The following is a 6964-nucleotide window of genomic DNA, read 5'->3' on the forward strand; positions in this document are numbered from 1 at the left end:
ATGAGAGAGATTTTGCACTTTGGAAATGCTGCCTTATGTCTCTACATGCGTTCCTTTGTGCTGAGCATTGTAGGGATGGGGGTGGGGGGGGTTGAATATTCAGACTCAAATGAGCTGCAGCATTTCAGTTCCTGTGGCTCATCTAGATTAGCTTTGCAGCTTTACCCCTCTCTCTCTCTCTCTCGCTCTCGTTTTCTCTTGTCTCCGGTGTGGGGAGAGAATCTCAGAAATCCGTTTTCTCCTCCCTTAAGAGACAGAATTAAAAGATGCACTTCACTTTCTCCAATAAATCTTCACGCTGGGTGCACTGTGGTCCCCTGTCAGCGGGCGCAGATCAAGTCAAGTGTATGCAGAGCTCTGGGTTTATGCCTGCTGCGTTGTGAGTGGTACCACACTGCTCAGTCTGCGACAAATACTCACGAAAAAAGTGGCCTGAGATGCAGGCCTCTGTCACTTAGCATTAGAGAGGGTCGTGCTTCATCTTGTCATAGTAGACGACCACGCAAACGTTTTCTACCTCGTGTTTATTCTTGCAAAAGCAGTTCTGACCACCACAGTGGTGTGGCGTCTTTGGCTGGTAGATGAATGTGTATTAAACACCGATGTGACAAAGCCATTAAGAAACGTCCAGAAGAGCAGGTTTCTGTATCGCTAGCCACAGCCGGCCGCTCCGCTTCCATGACAACCAAAACAATCAAAATGTGAGAAATTCCCCCTGCTCGGTGGTGACGCTGTGAGGCTTCATATGAGAGCAGTTAGTCACTCTCCTCATGGCACCCCGTTGATGCCAAAGTCCTGTACCAAAACACTTTCTCATCTCTGAAGAGTTGTTTTTTTTTCTTTTCCCTTCTTCCTCTCTCTCTCAGGTTTCATCTCTGCCTGTTCTTCTGTTAAATGGCAGTCATAGTAACACCCAGAGCAATAAATACAATCTTGACTGACAGCTTTGATCTCCATTCTTCCTTTTCAGACGTCGTCTTATCTGTAAGACTCATATCTGCGCTTCCCAACAAATATAAATCCCAGATTCAGCAGGGGTGAGGCATGCCTTTTCTACCGCGGTGCGTGACTTTGTGCTGGAGAAAGCTCCGCTGCTTGCGGATGGAATCACATGAACTGAAAGCAGGGAAATGCAGCTATTCTTTTTTTTTTTCTTTTTTTTTCCAGAAGCTCATCTTTTCGGTTTCACTTTCTGAATCCACACCCACTCAGTTTGTTCATATTTATCCATTTCTTCCTTATTCTAATCATGAACACCATTAATTATCCATTATTTCTTTTCATTTCTGGTTGTAGCATGGTTACACACTTACAGTTCATATATTTGACGCGAGTTCCTTTTACAAGTCTGAAACATACAGAGTTAGACTGTAAGCTTTGACTTTAAGGATTCAGAATGCTTTGAATAGTTCTCCAGTGAGAATGCAAAAAGTCAGGGTAGTCTCAGGTAAAAAAAAAAAAAAGAAAAAAGAAAAGAAAAGCACAATAGCATTCCTCAAACCTTTTGGAAGGTTGCACTTCACACCTTTTTTTTTCTTGTCTCTAAGTCTTAGTAATCCTGTTGGTGCCAAATTTAGGCGACCAAGATGTGTCTTTTCAAAACAGAAGGTAAATAAATGACACTTTAGAGCCTCAAACCAAGATGAAAAGCCGATTCAAGCTCAAGTATTAGCCTGATTTAAACCTGAATATCCTGTTGAATTACTCTCACAAGGCTATTTACTAATGTCCATTTGACTGAAGAGGCCTAACTGTGCATATTGTAGAAACATTAAACTATAGGAAGAAATTGACGGTATATTTGAGCTATTTAATACTTTTTTGGCTTTAAGTCTGCTGGTTCACTCTGTCGCTCGGTAGCAGATATGGACCGTCTGTCCAAAAAAAAAAAAAAGAATCTTACCCTCACTCTAAATGTTTTTTTTTTTTTTTTAAGATTTTCCAATTTGCACCTGTATTTATTGTTTCAAGTGTACAGAATAATGACTTCTGCTGAAGATATAATAGCTAAACAGCAGCTGTTGCTCAAAGACGGCTGTTTGTCTGTGTAATTTGTGATTTCTTTAGTGTAAGTTCAAAAATGGAGCTTAGGCGAAAATTCAAACTGGGAGACTCGACCAGCTTCACCACATCATCTAATCACCACGCCTGGCCTCAGCCAATCCGGAACGGAGCTCTACGCCGCTCCAGCCAATCGTCATCCAAGGACACCTTCAAGAGTTCAAGCTACCCTCGGGGCTTCCTGCTCGTCAGCCGTGCTACGACCCACCTCCTCCCCATCTCCACCTTCACCATGAGGGACATACTCTAGGATCCTCCGTGCTCTCCCATCTCCAGGCTCCGCTCCACCACCAGATTCGGTCCCGGGGGGAAGACTATCCGAGCTCACCGAGCAGACCGCCTGCTCACGGCGATCCTCGGCTCGGGGTCTTCTGCCGGGTCCGAGCGCCAAAGAATTGTACCATTAAATCTTTTTAACTGCTATTTTCTTCTCTTTGTGAGTCTCTCCAGATTGAATTACTATTGCTGCAAAAAAAAACAAAAAAACTGCAACGTAAGCAGCGCAAATAATAAACAATAAAATCAGAGTAGAAATCAATGTATGCGCGGTCATCATGTCTTGCAAAGATTTCCAGAGAAATGCTTCCTTTCTTAACTTTTCTTCAAGCTACATAAAGTTGACCGTGGAGCACACATCAGAAAACGTGCTGTTAATTTTATCTTCCCGGTGTGTTTTACGCAGTACATATAATTTGATGTCATTTTCTCGGTTTGCAGAGAGACGAAAAGGAGAAGCAATAAAGACAAAACAAATTGACAGACATAAAAGAAATCATTTTGGCTATAAACTGTGATTAAAGACTTAACATTTTGGCATGTCACAATTGAAAAAAAGGGAAGTAAATGATCAGGCAAATAGAAGAAGTAAAGAGATAAAAAGTGTAGAAGGGTAAGTCACAGACGCTGTTTTGCATATTTTGCTTGTTCTCGACTGTAAGAAATCTGTTGGTAAGACTCCAATAACCAGATGAAAATGCATTGCATATTATGTTAATTTGGTCAGAACGTCACAATTTCTCTTAATAAGTCAATTGGAGTAATCACGAAATAAGTTGAAATAATGTGTGTTCCAAACTTTTTGGAAAATAAAATGCAACTAGAATTAATGACACATGAAATTTGAGCATTTTCATGACTAACTTCCATAACTGTTGAAGATGTGTCGCTATGAACAACAATAAGCTGATAAGTATTGATTCAATTGCAAGGGAACAGTAGCGTTTGTTTCCTGTTCCAAAACGGGAGTAGAGGTGGAGCAAAAACTGTAATGCATGGGTGTTATTATTGAGCGTGTAATTTGGATCCCATAAGGAGAAGTGGGTCCCCACAATATAGTATTTATTGGAAAAATGGGCCTTATCAGGTAAGAAAAATGCTGAAACACCCACGCACACCCACACTATGTTCTGTGTTAGTTTGCATGTTCTCTCTGTATATGTGTGCGGCTTCTCTCTGGGCACTCTGAAATCCTCCCACAATCCAGAAACATGACTAGTGAGTGAATTGGTATCAAATTTAGCTTATTTATGGATAAATAAACAATCACAGTTGGATAAATAAACAATCACAGTTGTTTATTTATCCAACTGTAATTTTCAATAACTCAGAACAAACATTCAAGAAATAAGTAGTGAACTATTCTGGCTGCCATCCATTTGGGAATTTGTGACAGCACATTTTTACATTACAAGTAAACTTAGCTCCTTACTTACGTAACCTTCTACAGAACCTTCTGAGATCACCTCAGACGTCTGCGAGACGCAGCCATGTGTGCATCTCTGCAGGCGGCGACTGTGAGAATCGGTGAGCCAGTTGCGCTGCTTCGCGTCTCCTGCTGTGTTTCTGTGCTTCCTGCTTCTGCTGTCCTTCATATGCCAGCAGGTGATCAAAATATGCTTCATTTGTTTCTGTATTATTATTTTTTTTTTTCTACAGGGAATCACCAGCATGAAAAGTCATAGCTCCCTTGCTTTGATACAGTCAACCAGTGCTGCCTCAAGGATGTCTGTGTGAGCGTAGAAATCCCCAAAGAATATTTATAGCCCTTGAACTTGTTCATATTTGGCCAAAGTTTAAGTTAGTGGGAAGAAACACCTGGCAGCAACAACTTTGCACAACTTGAGAACATTTGTATGTTTAAAAATAGTCGTCAGATTAGAATGAGAACGTGTGTGAGCATCAATTCTGAAGTCTTGCTCGATTTCTCAATTGGATTTAGGTCTGTACTTTAACAGGGCCATTTTAACAAATGAATATTCTTTGAACTATACCTTTATTGTAGCTCTGGTTGTGTCAGTGTCATTTTAGAACCACCATGAGACTTAGTTTTTTTGTTTGTTCTTTTTTTTTTTGGTAGCCTGCAACAGGTTTCATTCCAGCTTTGCTTTGCGTTTACATCTGTCTCCGTATCACTATTTCCTTCAACCTCATTTTCCATGCTGCATGAATAGTGCAAACAGCATGCTGATGTGGCCACCACTATGTCTTACCCAGGGGACATTGTTGTGTGGTATGCATTTTGGGCAACATGTAATTCTGCGCCTTTAATTTTCTGGCCTTTACAAAAAAAAAAAAATTCTTATGTTTATCAATTCAAATTAAGTTGATTTAAAAAAAAATACTTTATTAATTCCAAAGTGAAAATTGAATACTGCTGTAACTCATATTCAAGTTTTTTTTTTCAAAGAGTTGTCATAGAGACGCAGTCTGCTTTCACAGCGGGGTGTGAAGAAGCCTCTGACTGAAGACACTCTGAATCGAACGCAAAGGGATCTCTGTAATGGTCTTCATTTCATGAAGAATCCTTTCATGCACCGTCATCTGCAGACGCTCCAGAGCTTTCCCCAGAACACAAACTGCCTTCTTCATCCCATTTTTAAAGTCCCGGTTTCTGATTCTGCTGCCTAAAACGATGACGGCAGAAGAGGTTAGGCTCTTCACATCAGTCGTCTAGAAGATCTGCAGCATCTTGTTGCAAACACCGAATGTCCTACTATTCCTACTATTCCAGTCAGCTCTGTCCGTTCCTGTAAATGGCTTCACTGCTGCATCTCCAGGTCATCTGAGGTCTTTACACTGTCACATTACAGATTTGCATAGTGTTGGAATCACAAAGTGAATGCCTTTTGTGGGAAAAATTGACTAGTTTGGCTACTTATGACTTGTAATGCTGTTCCCTGTTAAGGTCTCGCTGTTATTTTTGGGATCTGTCTGGTTTCTTTTGATTGAAGTGATTCTGACGGATCCTGTGGCGCAGCTGACGGCGGGAGGCCCGATGTGTTTACTTTGGCTCTCAGAGGCACACACAGGAGCATGCTCACGGGCTTATCATGTTGGCTTGTTAAGGCCAGACTTAAACCAAAGTGCTGAAGCCAAGTTTATCTGCTGTCTTCCAGCGCAGACACACAGACCAAAACATTTCGACTCACCCCGAAAAACTTTGGTTCCTTTCAGCCGTGTTATATCTGCAGGGAAGAGGGGAGGAGCTTTTCTCTTCTGATGTCTTTAAAGCTGCGTAGCATAAACAAAGCGCTTTGCTCTTCAAAGACAAAGTTTCTCCGTTTTGTAATTGATAATCCTATTCTCCCTCTCTCTCTTTCTCTCTGTCACTATAACAACAGGGCTGCATCTGTCCTCAGATGCTCTCTGCAGCATGTTCTATATTTCACAGAGAACAAGATAGTCCATTTTAATGGAGGCCCCTGTGACTTACTCCATAATTATTGTGGATAATTATTACATATTTACACTGGAAAATAATATTATGCTTTTTTAGAAATCAACAAGTCATCTTTTTTTCTTTTTACTCTTCCTTGAAAAACCTCCAGCTGAAACAAATTCCAACTTTCAACTCAGACCTGAAATCTCTCCAAACTAACCCAGATATTCATTATGTGGAGGATTTCGCTCATCTTTCTTTTAATCCCTCATGAAGACAGCAGAAAAGAGAGAGAGAGAGAGAGAGAGAGACAGAGACAGAGAGAGAGCGAGAGAGAGAGAGAGAGAGAGAGACGGTGGCCCCCACCGATTCTCCTTCCTTTGCGATAACTCCTACAAAACGCCTGTCATCCTTACTCACTCATAGACAACCAGGAAGCCAGGGCGAGGCAGTGGATCAATTTAGCGCAAAAAGCCGTGGCATTTTTCAAATGTAATGGGCTTTGATGTCGACGCTGAGCTGCATTACAGAACTCCGCCGAAGCCACCGAAACCTTTTTTTTTTATCATCTGCCTTCTTCCTATGCAGAGGAAGTTGGCAGAATTTTGTCTCTTCTCTGTTCTGTACAGCTCTGTACAAGGCAGCCCATGGAAATCGTTCACTTATATTTTCTCTCAAAATGTATTTTATTTTACAGCTATGTATCAGCCTTAACCCAGTTTTAAAACTTTATTGTGATAATTTTTAGCTTAAAAATATTACCAACACAAAATCTCTGCTGTTCGTAGGTGTTGCTGTCCCTTGATAGCTACAGACTGCCCCCTGGTGGAATGAGCATGTAATTGTAGGCTGTAGTTTATTTTGATCAGGTTTTGCATCAACATCCAAACCTTGCTAGTTCACACCATACGTTTTATTTATTAAACATGTTCCAAGTTCATTTCAGTTTCCTTCCTTTTGAAAATCTGCCTTGTTCATTCCTTATCCAAAGGGAACACGTACTTGTATACATCTAAGCAACATCCAGGCTTATAGTTAAAAATTTACTTTTAAAATTCACCACTCATGATGGACACAGAAAAAAATTTGTGCCATTAAAAGTAACAAACTATTTAATTTAAGAATTACACTGGGCATCCCTTTTATTACCTTCTTTGAGGATTTTGAGACGTTTGGGCCTTTTGATCATATATTATTAAAGCAAGGACTGTGTATTTTGTGTTGTCATAGTAGGTCATTGTATTC

This window comes from Gambusia affinis, linkage group LG09 (assembly GCF_019740435.1).
Source record: "Gambusia affinis linkage group LG09, SWU_Gaff_1.0, whole genome shotgun sequence".
Taxonomy (NCBI): Eukaryota; Metazoa; Chordata; class Actinopteri; order Cyprinodontiformes; family Poeciliidae; genus Gambusia; species Gambusia affinis.